Source organism: Malus sylvestris, chromosome 9, assembly GCF_916048215.2.
Source record: "Malus sylvestris chromosome 9, drMalSylv7.2, whole genome shotgun sequence".
Classification (NCBI taxonomy): Eukaryota; Viridiplantae; Streptophyta; class Magnoliopsida; order Rosales; family Rosaceae; genus Malus; species Malus sylvestris.
Genome location: NC_062268.1, coordinates 33,737,699 through 33,758,842, shown reverse-complemented (window position 1 = coordinate 33,758,842; position 21,144 = coordinate 33,737,699). Strand labels below are relative to the sequence as shown.

Here is a 21,144-nt window from a genome sequence, read left to right as displayed (position 1 = left end):
TTATTTCTCCAATCGAATTGTCAAATGTTATTTTATTATTTAACTAGAGATTTAAATGGTTGTAATTATTAAAAAAAATCTTAAAACAAATTGTTTATTGGTTGATATGTTAGTAGAACAAAGGACTTACCATTAAACTGAATTAAAAATAAATTTGACATTGATGTCAAATTTGACTCTAAATCACAAAGCCTTCAAATTCAGTTAGCAAATAATAATTTAGTTGGAGAGACTTTTGATGTCAAATACGTACAGTGATATTCCACCTAAACTTTTGACATTTCATTTAGAAATGCTTTTACAAGTCACCAAACTCAAATTATAAATTATTCAGTCAGTCAAACCTCCCTCGATTTCATTTGTTTCCTCCAAACTGCATCGAAACGTACTTCCAAATTCAATTGATCAAGAAATTCACATGTATTATAATGATAAATTCTGTCCTTAATCAGTGTCCCTACATGAAAATAAGTCCAACAAATCCATATATTTCACTCATAAAAGTTAAAACATACGAATCATTTAATGATTTGGAGCATTTTTAATACAGAGGTGCAAACATAAAGAGAATTGATATTAACATTTCAAAATTTTTTAGGGGTATATTCAATTGGGATTTTGAGGGATTTTAATTCTTTTAATGAATTTAGGGGTATTCAATTAGGATTTTAAGTAATTCTCTGAAATTCAAGGTGTATTCAATTAGAATTTTAAAATAGTTTATTAAAATCATTAGAAATCCGGGTATATTCAATTAGGATTTTAAAGAAGTTTATAACATTCCAGGTGTATTCGATTAGAAATTGATTTTAAAGAATTTGAGAAAGTTGAGGAATTATAGGAAATTTAAGAGATTTCGTAGTTCCTACACTGCCCAAGGTAACCTCGTTGTGTTCCAAATGGGAAAGGAAGCGTTATGAGATGAATGAAATAGTGCGATATGATGCACGCCTTACGACGTAAGGTTTCTCTCAAACGTCATGTGATTGATAGCAGCATTATGAAATGTGGTTAATGTTTTCTCCATGGGGAAATAGATACGGAGATTTACATGTAAGTTCTCAAAGAATTACATGGACTGTTTCAAATAGTTCCAAAACCACGAAACACCCTCTTAACTTGTTTGAGGAGCTCACTACAATCCAACAAATGTGGTATACCCGTCTAAGTGATTATTTGATTAGTCAGGGATATGAATTATGCCCTTGCGTGTTCAACTATGAAGTCTTATTCCAAATTGCTAGAGTTACAGTTTATGTCGTTAACACGAATCTCACTAAGACTCTGGAAGAGCTTGAGAAAACTGCATCGCACCTGAAGATGGAATTTGAGATGAAGGATCTTAGGAAAACTCATTTATGCCTTAACCTGAAGTTGAAGCATTGTTCTGACGGTATTTTGGTCTACCAGTCGAAATACACCCTGAATGTGTTACCTTTGAGTATACTTATGATTGTCCATACGTTATATGCAAATGAGACCTTTGAAGAGGTTATGGAATCCGAAATTCCATATCTAATTTCAACTTTGCGCTTCGTTGTACTTAACTCATTGTATTTAGACAGGACATCTCCTTTGTTGTTGATCTTGGTAAAGATGCAGCACCGCACCTACGCGCATCCACTGAATTGGTGTTAAAGACGTACCCTGAAGGTACTACATGGGAAAATCTCAACGCATCTCAACAGATCTAACCCCCCTGATCCTCGAAATGATACTTGCCTTGTTTGTTATGCTGACGCTGGTTAATTATCAAACCCGCACAAGGCAAAATCCCCAAATAGTTATGTCTTTACCGTTAGGGATATCGCAATATCTTGGAGGTTCATGATATGACCTTAGTTGCAAAATCTTCGAATCGTTCCAAAACTCACCTTACTTCACTACGCCACAAGTAAGACATGGTTAGGAGTTCTTGTTAAGCATATTCGAAGTACTTGCTGTGTTTTCATCCATCGTTGAGTCCCAACAACGATCCATGAAGATTATGCCGCATGTATCAACCAGACCAAGCCATGATACATCAATGAAGTCAACGCCAAGACATATTGCATCTACATTTACATCAGCAAAGCATCAGGAGATTAAAGTCATGCAAGCCGATCCCAGACAACCTTGCCGACCTCCACACGACGTCACTGCTAAAGTCAACCTTCCAGAAGCTTGTCCGAGGAATTGGTATGTCTAACTATCATATGCAATGTTTGTAGTTCTCATTTGGAAGTTATGTCAAACTCAAGGGGACTATCCAGAAGTATACTCACTTGATCTTAATGTACTCTTTTTCTCTACGATTAAGAGCATTTTTCCCATTGGATTTTTGCTACCTAACTAGGTTTTAACGAGGCACCCATCATGGGCTGATCATACCCTTGTGAGCTATTCTACTTACGTCCAAAAGACGTATAGTTTTGACTGAATGCAACTTCTCACATTTCTCCTTAGACTATGGGTTTTTCCCCACCTTGGGTTTTACCATAGCGAGATTTTTTGAGTTTTACTTTTTATGCATTCTTCCGTTGATTTAAGACTCGCATTCACTCATTGTGCCGACGACTTCATCAACTATACTTGCTTCATCACTGAAGACCTAATGCGCCATTTACTTGAGTATTTACACACTCAAGGGGGAATGTTGCAATCCTATTAGATTATGAATATGATTGTGTAAATCCTAATAGATATGGGAATGTATCTTATATTCCTATTAAGAGTAGATTACCTATTAAATGTTGTAATCCTAAAGGGAAAAGTTTTTACCTATCATACTACTATAAATAAAGACACAAAGGGTGGAATAACACACACCCACAATTACACATCTCTCTCTATCTATGCCGCACCCCTCTCTCTTTGGCCTCCATAATTGTTCAGTAAATTATGCCTACAACAAAATGAAATTTTTAAAATTTTAATAACAGTTTTCAATATAAAAAATAAAAATTAAATTTCTTTATGCATCGAGAGTGGCACGGTAATAAAAGGCAAAGGGAAAACTTTAATAAATCAGATCAATTCCTACCAATTCCCTTAAATGTACAAGTCATCTTTCAGTTTCAGGAAGGGTCAATTTTCCGTTACTTGTTGTTATATGTTATTGTAATTACTCAACAAAATATTAACCGAATCAATTGCTACCATATCTTATAACAGGATTTGGATTCCATTTGGATTTAAATTGTGAGAATTTTAAGGATCTTCACATTCTAATCATTCATCGTAAATCGTATAGTTATAAACAAGGTATTAAATATCGGTAATATTGGAAATATCGGTAGTCCGAAAACACGAAAATATCGATGAAAATATCGGGATAATATCGATATTGATAAAAATTACATGGAAACCACGGAAATTGTAAGAAAAACTTGGAATTTTTTATTGAAACTTTGCAGGATGTTTATTTAGTCAATTATCTATTAGTTTATCACAAAAAATTGGAAGGAAATGCATTGCATGATGGATTTAACTGATTTAAGTTGATTATATAGCGAGCTGTCATATGCAAATTTGTTTCTTGCAAAAAGAATTCAAAACAAAACCATATATATAAATATTTTAGCATATTTTCACGAAAACATAAGTGATATGGTGGTCAAGGTGTTGAAGGGTAGCAGTTCCGTTGGTTTAAAATCTCAATCCATTAACCGAGTCCAAGTGTGCTCAAAACCCTCAACAACAACAATCTCCCATTCTCCCAAAATACCCCTATTGCACCTCCCATTCTCCCACCCCACCACCAAACAATCTCCGTCATTTCAGTCACAACCCAGGTCCTCTTTCGTCCACCCAAAATTCCCCCACCCTTCTACTCTGTCTGAAGTGAACTTCACCGAAAACCAAGAAAGGCAGAAATGGGAGTGAGAGAGAGAGAGAGAAAAGAGAGGGCGAAGGCGGAAGCGGAGAGCCGTGAAGCTACTGTCGGCGCATGACTTGCAGTAGACCAAGACCTTCGTGATTCGAGCCCGAGAGACTGACCCCAGGCTCGAGGCCACCGAGCAGATAATCGTTGTCGCCGACACTCTTCTCGCCGCTGAATCCCAGATCAACAACCAAAACCAGCAGCCCGACTGGTACGCTATTCTCTAACTCGCCCAGTACACTCAGAACCTCGAAATCGTCGCGACTCAGTACCGTCGACTCGCTCTTCTATTGAACCCCACCAAGAAGGCCATGTACGACCACAAGTTGAGCATGTTCAACCGGTTCGACTCGCCCTCATTCGGGTCGACTCAGCTGTTCGAGAGGTGATATTATCGGTTCATCTCGCGATATTATCGGTAATATCGTGATATTTGGACGAAAACCATCCGAATACCTATTTAAATATCCATTGCGCGAAAAACCGATAATATCGGCGATATTTCGCCGATATTATCGGCATTTTCTTCCATGGTTATAAATTATTTTAAATATAATGGCAAGTCGCATTCATGGGTATTTTTGACACACCCCGTCCCGAAGGAGGGCATGCTGGCCGTCACGATTCACCCTCGGGTGTTATATCTTAGTAATTGTTTTAAAGCTTCCGAACTGTGTAAATTGTTACGTCACTCTCACGTGACGGCCAGCATGCCCTCATTCGGGACGGGATGTGTCAATTTTGAAAGACTTTTTATTGGAATTAAATTCTACAATATTTATCTACAAGATTTTAGGAATTTTGATGTATTATCTAGGAATTAAAAGATATATTTATATAATGGCAAGTTTGGATAATTTAAATTATAAAAAAGGTTACTTCTAATCCAATTGGCATCTAAATTGTAGGAAAATGATTAATTAAAACTCTAAAATGCATAAATATTTAATTTCAAAACTTTAAAACCTAGGCATCTGTATCAAAACCCCCTAAATAATTTGACAGATGTGACATGTCGATCGCAGTTGGTGAGATAAAGATGGACTAATAAAAAGTAGCATGTAATAGGAAAGAAACATGTTATCTACGCGTTCGAACTTGGACGCACTTGTTGACTGTCAAATTGTTTGAATTCGATCACGGATTGGTTGTTAACTAATTATAACAACATATTGTTTGTCTTTTATTCATATAATTTTTGAAGGTAGTGCATATAACTTTTTTTCTTTTCTAAATAGAGATTTTACAGAGATTGGAAAGACTTATAAAGATATTTCAACATTATAGATCAAATTTAGAATGTATCGTGTGATATACAGGTCGGAAATTCGTTTTTAACCACTAAGCGTGATAGTTTGGTGGTGCATATTACTTAATTAAACATTATATTTCATAATACAATTGTATAACATATAAATAAGCCAGGTAGATTCTCCACAACGTATTCCACATATGCATATTTTAGTAATAAATCAGATATAAGCGTGTGATGTCCATGTTCTGCAAAATATTAACTGCCTGTTTAAACTCCATGGTTACGATTATGAATAATAGTTTAGATAAATAAACAGTTATGAGTATAACTATTTAGCTATTAAATTTAAATTGGTGATTATGAGTATTAACCGCGGTTATAAATGAGGTAACCGTTTACCCATTTATTTTATATATGTAAAATTAACACAAACCATGTTCTCGATCCAATAATATTTAGCACCCAATAAATTAGCAAGGAATTCATCGGTCCTTCTCTCAATAACACTACTGCAGGAATGATGATTCTCATCTGAAAGGAATTCGCCAAATTAATTTAAATTCCTTGTGAGTAACAGTGAAATTGACTGAAATGTCTTCGAAACAATTTTCATAACCTAATAATACTTAGCAAATATTATATTACCTTCATTGGTAATATTTAAAAATATCGTCCGTAAACTATTATTTCAATTATTGGAATGATATAAGAACTTAAAAAATTAAAATACGGAAATGTATGATGAACGTACCTATAACGGTGTTTAATTGTCAAAAAAAGAGAAAATTATGACAATTTTTTTTTAATTTTCAAGTTGTTAAAAAACATGACGGGTGAAAAAGGGGTAATGGTAAAAAAAAGAAGATAAACGGGTTAAAAATGGTAAATGGGTAAACGGGTATTAAATTATTACGGTTAAATGAGTATGCGGTTATGGATTAAGTTAACCGTTTATAAACATTTATGGGTATGGGTATAACCGTTTAGGCAATTACCTAATAGATAAATGGTTATGCGGGTATGAGCATAAACGGTTATGGGTAAATAACCGCGATTACCTTCCCGTCATAACCGTTGCCCATCCCTAGTCTTGCATGCATTCTATGTAAAAACTATAATTTTGTATAGAAGCAAGCTAATGGAGTTGCAGACAAGTCTACCACGGAACGAGATCTCACTCCCGCTTTGAAGAATCTCATCATGTTATTGTAGACCTTCTAGTCCATGATAGGACTATGTTATTTCTGGGTACGAGACATTCTTTTTGCTTTCGATCAGATTGAAATCTTCGCAAACAATTTTATGGAAGCTCAAATAAAAGAACTGCTATTCTCCTTTGTACTCATTTAATAACCTCATCAATGAATATTACGCTGGTTCAAAAAATCAATGTTATTATTTTATACTACATCAAGAAAAGAATGATGATTTGAATACGAGACACCATAGGTAAAAAAGAAAGATCATATTCAACGAAGCAATCAACCAATTGCAAATCCCTCATCCTTGCATGACTTTTGATTCGGTACTCTATTTTGCGTGATCGTGTAGTTGGTGTCTGTGTTGCGAAAACTAGATAATCAAAAGTAGTCTCATTAAGTCTTGAATTTTTGTGCCCGGAAGTATACAAATCAAGTGACATTACAACATATAAGCACGGGTATCGTCTCACAAAGATCGAATTGATTCTAAAAATCTAAGGGTAAATTACACAAAACTACTTCAACTATGGGTCAAACCACAATCACATACCTTATGTTTTAAACATTACAACGTCATACCTCAACTTATGATTTTCTTGCAATGTTAGATATTCATTAAATTTTCTATTAATTTTACTGTTAAATAATTACGTGACAAGAGAAGAGCCCACTCATTGGCCAACTAGAATAAAAAATTAATTAATTATTGATTGATTTATTCATTTTTTATTTAACCATTAAAATTAATTAAAAAAAAAACTTTCTCATCAAGACACGTCTGTTCTCTCTTCCTCTTTTTTCTCGATCGATTCTTGGCCCTCTGATTCCTCTTGAGAACCGACGAAAAGAAGAAATAAACAGGGCCTCAAGGCTCCCTCCGCCACACTCTGCCGCATGCAGACCTACGCCCTCGCCTGGGTTGACTCCGCCCAAAAGATACACTCTCGGGTCGAGAAGGTCGGCGGCGAGAAACCGACGTGGAACGATCGGTTCATCTTCAAGGTCCCGTCCTGATTTCTCTCAAGCAAGATGTCCCAGGTCTCCGTCTAGATCAACGCCGTGGGCTGCTTCAGCGATCACCTCGTCGGCACCGTTCGATTTCTTCTTATCAACGACTTTCTCTACGTCGCGTCCAAAGTTCCGTTGTTTACAGATATCTAGATTCGGAGACCTTCTGGAAGGTTCCAAGACGTGTTGAAGGTGGCCACGATGGTGATTGACGGTTCCTATCTGGCTCCGGCGGTGATCGAATTTTCTGCGGTCGGGTACCGTGACCTGATGGGAAAGGGAGAGAGCTTCTGGCGCAGACGACGCGACAAAGCAAATCGAAGGATTACTCCGGCGATTTGAAGGAGAACTCTTGCACTGAGTCGGTGGAGAACTCGGATGTCGGCGGTGGTGAAGTTTGGCGAGAGACTCCATGGATTAAGAGAGATTTCGGGTTTTGTAAAACTCTGCAATGAAGGTGAGAGAAGTGGAAGTGACGGAGGAGGAAGATAACTAAGAAACAGGGGAAAGAGAAACGGTGTCGTAGAGGAGAGGGATTCTTTTTTAATTAATTTTAATTTTTTTTCAAACAAAAAAAAATCTTAGTTTATTAATAATTAATTAATTTTTTTATTCCAGTTGGCTACTTAGTGGGCCTCGCAGCTGTCACGTATCACTTAACATTCAAATTAACAGAAAAATTTAACAGATATCTAACATTGCAACGAAATTATAAGTTAAGGTATGATATTGCAATGTTTAAAAAATAAGGTATGAAATTATGGTGTGATCCATAATTGATGTAGTTTTGTGTAATTTACCTAAAATCTTAATAACTACATTGAAACAAGAAAAAGATATGACGATTTGAATTAAACATAAAAGTGCCCAACATGAACACCTAGGGAATTCAAATCCACCGTCAGTTCTACTTAATTCCCTTAATATGTTATGCTCAAGTAATTCTCAAATATTGATGATCGATTTTTTCTATATTATTTAATGGTCATGGCATCTGCTTGCATCAAAAGTATCTTTACATATTAACCCTCTAGGACATTTAAATCCACCGTTAGTTATACTTAATTCTATTGAAATTACTCGAGACACTTGAAATTGCCATTTTCTTCTCAATTTTCATGTAGTTCCCATATTGGATGCTTAAAGATCGAAACAATATTATTTAATACATTTAACCTCTTTCAATATGCAAAATACAAATGAAATATATGATAAAAATATGTGAAATATGGCCAGACCAGTTTGCATGCTTTTTGCTTAAAAAAAAAAGGAAGTCTGCATGCCTTTTTTTTTTTTTTTTTGTGTAGTAGCTAGCTGTGTTTTTTATTTCAGCGAGTGTGTTTTTCTACTTAAGGCTTGCGTGACAAGTTTTTTTAAATGACTGAAAACGTTTTTAAAAAAAATATTTTTAAGCTTCAAAGCACTTGAAAGAAGCACTTCAAGTATTTTTCATGATTAACTTTTATTTTTACTAAGACTTGATTTCAAAAACGTTTTATATAAAAGTGCTTTCAATTATTTAAAGGGAACTTTAACGAAAAGCACCTGGTACTGTTCACTTTAACGAAAAACCACATTTTTACACTAAAAAGTCAATCATGGTACTATTCATTTTACCCTTTATTTTGTCCTTATTATTAAAACTTAAAATTTTTAAATTTTTTTCATTAATTTTCCATTATTTAAAAGTACTTACCAAACGAGCTATTTATTTACTTGTCAATTAAAGGCCTCCTAGTCCACGATAAGGCCAACGATAAAAATATTGGCAGACTGTCACAAAAATGAAATAAAATACTGGAACCTTGACAGCAAGGAAGATTCCATTATTGGACTTTTGACTTCGTCCAAGTCATATATTAATTAGGTCTTAACTGATTTAGGTGTTATTTTGGAAATTACTACTTTATTTACACTAGAAAGAAGGGAGAAGGGTTTCAACTCTGGTTGAAGAAAACACCTTACCTACCGGGAAGAGGGTAATGCTTGCATCTCCTTTTAGGGGAAGAGCTTATTTTCCTATTTACTTGTAATGTATTATTATCGTAAAGTTTTTATAATTAAAACTGTTCAATTTTCTAATTTTCATGTGAAGATCATTCTTATAATGTATCTTCATCGTAAAATTTTTATAATAAAAATTGTTCAATCTTCTAATCTTCATGTATGAAATAAAACAACGGTTCATCATGAATAAGAGATTGATGACTAAATGATCTTCAATTAGATTGTATTTTTTTTTTTTTGCAGGAATGATCTTCAAATGAAGAATAAGAAATTGAACAATTCCGATTATGAATATCAATTTTTCCTTTATACTTTACTTGGATCGTTCAATTCAACCATTGCTCACTCTACGACAAAGATATGTTATTTGAAAGTGGCATGGGAATGAACTCATCTCACAAAAAAAATACAAGTATTATTCTGGAAAAAGAAAATTTGTGTGGGGCTCATCTTATCATCGAACTTTGCCGAGTGACACTCAAAACTCGCCTTGTGATAAGTTTTCAATATAATCTATTATCATTTTTCTATATTTTAAATTGTCTTAATCATTTTTTTCTAATAATTAATACACACCAGGGATGGGCACTTAGAACTGAAAACCAAAGCACGAACCAAATCAACCGCACCGAATGGTTCGTTTTTTGCAATTTGGAAACGGTTCCAGTTTTAAACCGAACTGTAATATAGAGAAACGATTTAATTTCAATTTTAACTATAAAAAACCATATCGAAACGGAAACCATTAACATTAGAGTTCCAAGCTGCATGCGATGGGAACTGCTACAGTCTGCTCGTGTAAGAAATTATTAAGCGACCATTGACATACCTACTTGTGTGATGGCAACTTTTACAGTCTATTCGTTATCCCAACAAATCCAATTTTTTTGGGGATGCAGGGTCCCTTTGTAAATAATTAAGAGGTCATTCAAGCTTTCATATACTTCCAAAGTTATCGACTTCATTTCTTAGCTTTTAAGAAAGAAAAAATGGCAACTTTCTGGAGAAAATGAAAGCTGCCCAATAGTCCAAGTGGAAAAAATGGCAAAAAGAACTAAAGAAGGAAAGGTCCAGGAAATGGGAAGTGAGAAATACTAAGACCACTTTCCCATGTAATTTACCAATGTTGTTGAGAGAGGAAGAGAGATAATTTTTTCATTTTGTGTGTAGATGGTTTGGAATCAAACCAAAACCTTTTGAAATGACACCAAATAAAAACCAAATGGTTTGGTTTCATTTCAGTTTTAACTTCAAAATTGTACCAGACCGAACGACAAAAATTTATAGCTTTGATTTCACTCAAAACCGCATCAAACCTATATACGATGATATCATCTAATGGTTCATTTTTTTTCCTCTTTCTCCTCCCTCCATTTTATCTTCCCAAATTGTCTCTGTCGTGTGCAGTCTTCTTCTCCACCATGTCATTCCTTTCTTCATAATTTTGTTAGAGATATTAGAGAAGTTGTAATTGTTTGCTACTGGATTCTTTGTGATAAACCAACACAGACTTCATTGCATTTCCAATCCATATTTTCATCAATTACATCTTCCCGTTAAATTTTCCAATGACTCTTAGATCCCTACACGTGAAACTCTATCTATTATCACCAAGCTTAAAACGCCCATGAACGAATGTCGAGTCTAAGAAGAACAAAAACTGAAAAGAGGAAAAAAAAACATGGGTCATTAGATGAATCTGTGTATGTTAATTATGAGAAAAATTAATTATAATGATTTTAAAAAGGGGTAAGTGGAGTTTAATCCTTGGCATAGATCAACTTTTCATAAAAACCTGGTACAAGATAAAAAATTTAAATTAGTCCCTTGACTGGATGTCCACCTCAGAATTAACATTAAAACTCATATTTCATTGGATTTAATGTCTTTATGTGTATTTTAGTTCCTAAAATACCCCCACAATTAATATTTGATTTGAGGGCTTCATTTCCTCCTATAAAATAAGAAATTCAGTTACATACCAAATAAGAAAACAAAATTATTGATTAGAATTCAAAAAGTTTCATATCACAATGAAACAAAACTCTAGAAATCAAATTTTAATGAATACATCATACCAAATAAGTAAATAATGTACCTAAACCATGGTACCTATATCACAGTACCTATAACATGGTACCTATATCATGGTACCTAATACATGGTACCTGCAAATTAAAAAAACATTATTAGAATTTTAATGTACCTCAACCATGGTACCTATGTTGGATTAGTGTACCTCATTTCTATAGTGCGCCAAAATATAGAGGAGCGAATGGCATGAGAACTATTAGAAACCATGTGCAATACACATATGCAGATCATATACAAATATTGAACTAATATATCAAGTATACCACAAACAAACAACAAATCCTAACAAAAACCCATGTACACGATTTTAGTGAAAATGCTAAACTTCCTAGATAAAGAAACGAATCTGCGCAACACCATAGAAGAGGACGATGAAAGATTCATACAATTGAACTTTTGTGTTTAAAATGGACAAAAATTGAAAATATATTAAGTAACAATTGCACACTCATAACTCAGCATTTAAAATTTGTTATTGTCCATAATCACATATGGGCAATGTTGGAAAAATAGAATCAATAAAACCACCAAAAAAACAAAAGCTGCCATGGATAATATATATTGACATGGATGTATAGTCAAAGGACTATAATCAATACTTAATCTTGTATAAGACATTTTTCTAATTATAATCTTAAGCAAGGATTAAAATCACATTTACCATTTTAAAAATAAAAAGGTGATAAAAATTACACCAAGTTTATCACGTGGCAAATTTTAAGTGGTTTGCAGTGCTGTTCCGTAAAACTCAGCCACGAGCTGAACTCCGCATAAGTTTTTCTCAACGACTATGACAATCCAACACCTTCAATAAATAATTATGTTAATTAACTTAAGCCTTAACCTAATTTTTTTTCTGTATTTACCCCCAATCCACTAATTCACTTTTTTTCTTTGGTCAAGATTACTAATCACATTAACACAATATTACGCTAGAATTGGATCCTCTCCTGAGCAAAGGCTCGGATCCTCCTGACTCAATAGTACGGGTTCTTGAATTTTAATCCAACGATTACAATTATTATAATTTTTAGAAAGATCTCTTATTTGTAGTCGTCGAATCAAAATCTAACGATCCGTGTTTTTGAATCAGGATGATTATGAGTTTTTGCTCAGAAGAGGATCCAATTCCTATTATGCGGAGTAAGACGTCACCTACACATTATAATAGTGTGACATCGCAAGTCGCAATCCCACTCACAAGTATGGTCCAACTTGTCTTTTCAAATATTTAGATAACTAATTTCCAATACATGGCTCCACCTTTCAATCGCTTTCTCCCGAGTTGTTGTAGAGATGACGATGGTTTTATTATGGGAACTTTAACGAAAAGCTCTCGGTACTGTTCACTTTAACGAAAAATCACATTTTTACATTAAAAAGTCAATCCTGGTACTATTCACTTTACCCTTTATTTTGTCCTTATCATTAAAACTCAAAGTTTTCAAGCCCTTTTTATTAATTTTCCTTTTTATATATGGTCGCTAAATTTTTATAGTGACAATTTTTAAAGGACTTTTCGTCGCTTAGCGGCCGTTTTTGGGTTAGTATCCATCACTAAAAATTTATTGTATTTTATAAAAAAAGTGTAAAAGAAAATGAGGATAATTGTTAATTGATATGATTGCTTGGTGGTAAAGCTTTATAAAAAAATAAAATTATTTTGTGTTTGACAATTAATTTTCTATGCTGCCTCTAATTTTTATTTAGGTTATTTTTCTTTAGTTTTGCTGACAGAGTTAATTCGGTTTTCTCACCTAATTTTTATTGGTAAAAAAATATTTTATTAATAGATAGTTTAGATAAAATAAAATTAGGCTGTGTGAAAGACTCACTTGAAATGAGTTCAACTCTATTATATAGCAATTTAGTCCTATAATATGTTGGTATATGAAAGAATAATTAAATAATAATAGTGTGTGATTAAACTGAAATACCATATTTAATTATGAATCAGTTTTATGTAAATTTTTCTCTAATATAGAAAATCTCCTAGTTCCGTTGGTGCAATAATCAATGACGATAAGTAAGTATGTTCCAGATGATTGGGGAATTCGTCTATTAATCCTCACATATTGTATTTTTAAAATCTTCTTTAGAAAAACTTGAAAACCAAAATGTTTGAATGCGGTCCATGGTTGTTAGCAACAATATTTTGTTCGTCCTTTTTATTCACATTTTGCAGTTGGTAAAATTAACTAAAGGACTAAACACCCATTTCTTTCTTTCAAGCATGTACATTTCCGTAGAATATTCTCAATTAGATAAGTTCACACGAACTAGTCAGGGAGTTATAAATACTTGCCTTTGAATTGAAAAATATTCAGACAATGATAGCACTCTTATTCCATTAAGTAGGGTCGTTGTATGAATTCTAAAACGTTAATGCACTCAATTTTCCGCTTATCTAATTTGACTTCTTCCAGCCCATCCTCTAATTCGTATACCTGCAAAATTTAGTTAGAGTGAGCTTAAAAAGCTCAGTACAGCTTTTAGGCCATCACAATAAGTAATTGACAAAATTGGATTATCAAAGAAACAATTAAAAACACATATAGAATAGTACTTTTGGATGCAACGTAAAACACCTCGTCTATTCCTAACGTTCATTTGATAGAACAAGAAGACATGTATGTTTCATATCATACATTTACCGCTGCAGTGGTGGTATGGAAGTTCTATTATATAAACCAACTCCTGTAAAGGCATGTGCACTTTGGGCTAACCGGACACTTTGTTAGTCGTCTTGCTTGACACTTTATTGCTAGTATTGACTTATTTGATAAAGACCCTGTACATATTCGACTGACCTGGGACTTGGTGCCACCAAGAGTCAAATCCGGATCCTCTTCGGATCCTCCTTATGAGGATTTCGGAGATCTGCGAATTATGTCTGTTTATCGTTCATTCATATATCGTGTAGTTAGAAATCATTTTATTTTATTTTTTATTTAAAATTAAACACAAATAGTACCTGACGAAAACTAACTATATAATGTACAATAAACAAACACGATTCTTGAGATACTCACAAAGAGGATTTGAAGAGGATCCTGATGGCCAAGAGTTAAGCTTAACTACACAAAAGTTCCTATTCACTACCCCAATTTTCATGATTTTTCTTAATAAGCCAACTCATTTTCACATACCTTTCTTTTTCCACAAAGCATCGACAATCAGAAATGAATTCTCAAAACCAAACCATATACAGAAACACAATCATATTCAATTAACATTCATAATCATTAGTTTATTCAAATCGCATTTATAACAATATAATACTAGACTGATATACGTATATACATTATCTAATATAAGCAATAATCAAACTAGTTAATAGAAAGTTTCCCAAACCCCCTATCTGGAGTCCAAAGCAAAGTTTGTGCCAACGCCACGTCAAAGTGCATTTAACTTTTTCTTCAGTATTTAGATCATTGTTTCCCACAGTAACTCAACATCTCATCGTGCTAGAGATATCATTCCTAGTTACGTACACATCTCCTCGCCTGCTCCTCAAAAATCACAAAAAAGGTAAATATATTTATAAGGTTTGAAGATTGTTATACTTGAAGTTGGTTGTGCGAGACCCCGTACTTTGAAATTATATGTGCATTACTAATATTAAAGAGTTTTTCTTAGATTATATATACTAGCCTTTCTGCACGCGCTCACGAGCTTGCGAAATGTATTTTTTTTAATCACGGTGCGCTACGCACGGCTTGCACATTTTAGATGTATTTATATGCAAAAATTGGTTCAATATATAAAAACATAAAATAAAGGCGATTATCATCTCTAATAATACAGGTAGAAATTTAAAGTATTTTATCTAGAATATGTAAAAAAAAAAAGTAATAAATAACAGAGAAGATCTTTATAATGTAGTTGCAACTAAAAGCTAAATAAAAAGTATAAAAATAATCCAAGAACTTCAATTGACCTTGATACACTTGACAGCAAAACATATCATGAACTCATATCGTTCTATCATGTTGAAAATTTAATGCGTTTGGTTAAAATCAAATATTAGCATTATTTGTAATTGAATTGCATTAAAAGTTGAAAAAGGGAATTAAACATTAAAAGAAAGAATATAACCTTATGTTGAATTTGAGGGACGCAAAATATCTTTGTACACAACATTTCTAGTGAAGACTCTTTCATGACTGTGTAATTCTCCTTTCTTTACCAAGACTTTTGTTGTAGACGCTGAAACTCCTCTTGATAAAGCCACGTACAATTGTCTATGACTGAATACGTGATATGGTAGATAAATATCCACATTTGGTATTGTCTGCCCTTGTGATTTATTTATGGTCAGTGCAAAACTCAATTTCACTGGAAACTGTTTTCTCATCATTTCAAATGGAAGTCCTGCGCTTTCTGTGGTCTTTAAAATATGAACATGTAACACAATATGAACAGGTATACAACTCTAAAACATGAAGACATTAATACCTGTTCGAATCATTGATGGCGTCTGCGATTCACAAAGGAGAACATCTTAAATAATCTATCATCCTTTTCGACTAAGGAATTTTTCAAAACTTCGACTTTGTAGTCCCAATCCTTATTTACAAATCTACAAAGAACAAAGAAAATGGGTATTGCTGAATGAACTGGAGTTAGAATGAAAGATTTTGGATGCCAGTATGAGAGTTAAAAGATTTTGGAGTGAGAAAAAAAAAGTGGAATTGTAAACTACTTTACGAAGAGAAAGAGGGTTTCTTTCCTATTTAAAATTTGATGATGCAAGAGGTGGAAGTGGGTATGACTCATGCACTTGTGGAAGGGATGCTGACAGCAGCTATTTATGGGAAATGTTTTTGCTTCACGACAAACTGATTCAATTCTAGCTTTATAATCTCCTGCAATTTTTCAATTAATAGTTAAGCATGGCATAGGTTTTGAATTGAATTGGTGAATTTGAATACGGTGAAGTTTTCACAATTTGAATCACTGACGAGACATCTCCAATTTCAGAAAGGAAATTTTCACAATTTGCAGTTTAATAAACACCTATTATCCAAGACTTGAAAGTAAATGAACCAAAAAATTAAAAGATTAAGCAATTAAACGTAAAGCAAGTAAATGCTTGCAAAAATTAAAAGATTAGGCAATTAAATGGAGAATTACCCTTAGAATTGAAAAATTACTACAAAAGGTTTGAAAGTTACACAGTTAGATACTAAAAAGGAGAGAGATGAGATGGAATGGGCAGGCAAAATTAAGATCGGCAATGGTTAACAACCTACACCCTTTAATCTTTGCACTGTATTCCTTGTTGGATTGTTCCAATATTGGGCAAGGTAGGGGGCATTGGTTCTGCCATAATCGCAACTACACAATCCTGTCCATCAGAGCGGTTTGACAATGCTTCCATGGTTCTCATGCTCCATGATTTTTTCATTCAATCGTATCCATCAGATCAAGATTCGCAACTACACAATCTATTCAACCAAAATTTAATCAAAATCTACTCAGCTCTATTAATCCCAAAACAAACAAAAGCAAATAAAAGGTTAGATTTTGTTTGCATATAAAATTAAAAGTACCTGCATTCAACATCCACGTTACGAAGCCAAGAAGGGGATTGAGTCATACCATCGACAAACACGATCATCCACATCATAGATTATTGACCCGTTGAAATGTATTTTTCGGTGGTTTGGCAATATAGTAGTTAAACAGAATGACAAATTCATGATAGAAGCTAGTAAATGAACAAATCAAACCAAATAAGAAATATCAAATCAATAGAACAACTTATAGCAATTCTGAAGACTGTCTTCTCCTTCACATATAGGGATGGGCAACGGTTATGGTGGGCGGGTAACCGCGGTTATTTACCCATAACCGTTTATGCTCATACCCGCATAACCGTTTACCCGTTGGGTAATTGCCTAAACGGTTATACCCATACCCATAACCGTTTATAAACGGTTAACCATACCCATAACTGTATACTCATTTAACCGTAACCGTTTAATACCCGTTTACCCATTTATCCTTTTTAACCCGTTTATCTTTTTTTTTTTTTTACCATTACCTTTTTTTCACCCGTCTACATATTTTTTAACAACTTGAAAATAAAAAAAAAATTGTCATAATTTTGTTTTTTTGACAATTAAACACCGTTATAGATACATTCATCATACATTTCCATATTTTAATTTTTTAAGTCCTTATACCATTCCAATAATTGAAATAATAGTTTACGGATAATATTTTGAACTGTTACTAATGAAGGTAAATATAATATTTGTTAAGTATTATTGGGTTACAAAATTGTTTAGAAGACATTTCTGTCAAAGCATTTCTGTCAATTTCAAGGTTACCCGCAATGAATTTAAATTAATTTGGCCAATAATCATCATTCCTGTAACAGTGTTATTGAGAGAAGGACCGATGAATTCCTTGCTAATTTATTGGGTGCTAAGTGTTGAGCAAAGATTGTACATAATATGTAAACAAATAATTCACTCGACACAATTTCACCCTCGTTCATTTATTCGAAGAGGGTTTTACTAGTTTGAGTTTGACCCATTCTAGGCTACGCGCCTATTAATTACAACATTTCTTTTGGGAAAGGAATACCATTTGATTCTAATATGAATAAATCGTAACTTGAGGATTTGGGTGTTTATTTGATTTTGTGACTGCATCTAGGTAGAGTCCTAGATTGCCTACGTACCCTCGTTGAGGGATCAAGTCACTCGTAGTTCCTTGTATGCTTGATACTTGTTTGGATTTGATGCCTTGTGCAGTTTTAGCTCATGCGGGTGAGGACTTTGCGCCATTAAAGCGTTTAATGCCTTGTGCAGTTTAGGCTCTTGCAGGCAAGGACTTTAAGCCATTAGAGCTTTTAATGCCTTGTGCAGTTTAGGCTTTTGCAGGCGAGAACTTTAAGCCATTGGAGCTTTTAATGCCTCATGCAGTTTAAACTCGTGTAGGCGAGGACTTTAAGCCATTGGAGTGATTTATAAATTTGATATGGTTTTATGCCATTATGAAATTTGATACGGCTTTGTGCCAGTTAACATAGCTTCGTGCCACTTGAGATTCTGTTGCAGCTTCATGCCATTTGATATTTGACTTTTTCTTCGGCTTCGTGCCATTTGATATTTGATACGGCTTCGGGCCATTGGGTTTTGTCGCAGCTTCGTGCCATCAGAATTTAATACGGCTTCATGTCATTGAATCGGCTTTTAGCCATTTGAGGCAGTTTTGTCTCATTTAAAGTGGTTTTGTGCCGCTTGAGTGTAGAGTAAAATTAACGGGTTTATTTCTGATAAACCCACTAATATTTTGGCATTTGACTCTAGCTTGGTACCATTTCTTACTCCATGTTTAATTTTACTTTTCCTTTGCAGCTTCTTTCTTCTGACAAATTTGTAGAGAATCATGCTTGGAATAAAAAAAATATTTCCTCTGTTCCTTCACGGGATTTATCCCACAAGGGTTCTGTTCACAGCAACAAAAGTGAATTTAGTTTATACAAACCAGGGATTCATCTTGATTTCTTGGTTGCGTCTAAAATTTAATATTAGACTACCTACGTATCCTTAACGGAATCAAACCGACGTAGTTCGTAATTTTTTATTTGGATTTGCCTAATTGTGTTCAGTCTTGGCAAAATGAGTAGTCAATTGGATTTGTTTGAAACCCATACATGACCTTTGGTAATATCCAATAGATCATTGTGAAATGGGACTTCACTTTTTTCTTCAGAGTAGTTCCACCGGAACACCATTAGGCTGGCACCCAGTCAAAAAAAGGGGCCGGGACTCAGTCAATCCACTCCAGCCCGTTCAATTGCCTAACACCCAGTCCAAGTTGGTGTCCAGACCAGCCTAGAATTGACAGAGCCAGGGACCGAGCTATTAGCTTGCGTTTTTTGGGAATGGAGCCGAGGAAATGCAAGATGACTAAGCAAGAAGAAAAGCAGATGGTGGCGCCGACGAAATCAAGCTGGTGACCCGTTGCCCGATGCCCTCATCTTCGCCTTCCTCCTCCTCCTCCTCACCTACTCAATCTTCATCGACACCGCCGGAGTGAGCTGAAAAAGTGAGAGAGAGAGAGAGAAACAGATAGAACCGGAGTGAGTTGAAAGCCACCTACCTTTCGAAGGAAAGAGAGCGCAGATTCGAGGCGGCGAGAGAGACGATGCGGCTAGAGGGATGTGAGAAACCAGAGAGAGAGAAGCGTGATAGATTGAGAGAGAAGAGTCCTGACTTTTTATATATATATATATATAATTATTATTTTTATTATTTTATAATAAAAATAATAATATTTTAATAAAATTGACTAGGGTATTTTTTGTTAAGGGTGGAGATGCTTTCGCCTATTGCTGTTCACTAGGGTCTATTACTGTTCACTTGAGTGGATAAATGCGCTGGGTGCTGGCGCAAAGTCTTTAGGGGGGGACTTGCTCTCAAGTAGTAACCTACGTGGGATGCGCAATACAAAGTAAATAGGACTTTGTCCTTTCCTTGAGTAGAATGTGGGATTCACGACATATGGACTTGAAAAGACATTTAAACAGCCTTTTATTTTTGGTTTGTTGAACACTTCCGAGGCATCTTGAGCCTGCTCTTTTTTTTGAGAGTTTTAACTCTTATTTCAAATAAACGGTACACTGAAGACTGAAGATAATGACATATATTCATCTACCGTTGCTTGTTTATTTTTGAGGTGCCATGCACTAAGCTTTTTCTGAAAACAAGTACTTCCCATTTTTTTTTGAGTTTTACTGCATCTTGCATGGATTTGTCTTGATTTCTTGGTTGCGTCCAAAATTTGATATTAGACTGCCTACGTATCCTTAACGGAATCAAACCGGCGTAGTTCGTATATTTTTGAGACTCATCGCGGCTTTGTGCCATTTAATACTTGATATGGCTTCGTGCCATTTGTATCTTGTAAATTTAATGGGAATATTTGTGATGAACCCACTATTACTTTGGTATTTGACTTTGTCTCAATGCCGTGCATCTCAGACTTCTTGAATAAATTTAACTTTGATGGATGCCATATTCATAAAACCCATATGAGTAATATGGAAGAGCTACTCTTTTTTTCTTTCTGGTTTCGTGGATAGCCTTCCCATTTTTATTTGAGGGATTTGTATGTAGCAAGCTTCTTATTTCTTCCCTTGTACACTTTGATTTTTCCAAGTCCAGATGGGACATCACATGGCGTCAAAGTCCTAGCACAAAAAGGCTTTTGATGGAATTCTTTAAGAAGTAGCTTCCCCCTTTTTTTTTTTATAACTTTCTTTTGAATTTTCAAACCCATTTGTCATGGGATTTTGAACCCATTTGATCCAAGACCCAAGTTTTTCTTTTAATCTGACGGCAGGCTTTGCACTTTTCTTTATTTGAGTTTAAAGGTCTCCAAGTTCCAAAATGGGACTTCTAATTTCAATGGACTTCCCTTTTCTTCACGTGAGGTACAATTTGCTCTTTTTTTGTGGCTGAAACTTGAAGGTAAAGTGAGACTTCAATTTGACAACCATGCTTTACTCTTCTCTTTATTTGACTTTAAAGGTCTCCAAATAAGACTTGTCTTCTAATTTCAACAACCTTACTTTTTCTCCACATGAGCAACATTCCCACGTGATGAGCAACTTTTCCTTCTTTTATTTGCCTTCCTTTTCATTTATTTTGTTTTGAAACCCATTTCATTTTGTCTTCATGTTTGTCATTTTGTTG

The 21,144-nt window shown here is 34.4% G+C and overlaps 1 long non-coding RNA gene and 1 pseudogene across 1 annotated transcript; one reads left to right on the top strand and one right to left on the bottom strand.

Moving 5' to 3' along the window:
• The first annotated feature begins 7,153 nt into the window (after nucleotides 1-7,153).
• On the top strand, nucleotides 7,154-8,081 carry LOC126634289 (uncharacterized; annotated as a pseudogene).
• A 7,451-nt stretch (nucleotides 8,082-15,532) lies between these two features.
• LOC126583949 (uncharacterized) lies at nucleotides 15,533-17,148 on the bottom strand. Its single transcript, XR_007609887.1, has 3 exons — nucleotides 16,984-17,148; nucleotides 16,680-16,878; nucleotides 15,533-16,010 (listed from the first exon to the last, which is right to left on the bottom strand). It is a non-coding gene; the product is annotated as an uncharacterized LOC126583949 (long non-coding RNA).
• Nucleotides 17,149-21,144: the final 3,996 nt, after the last annotated feature.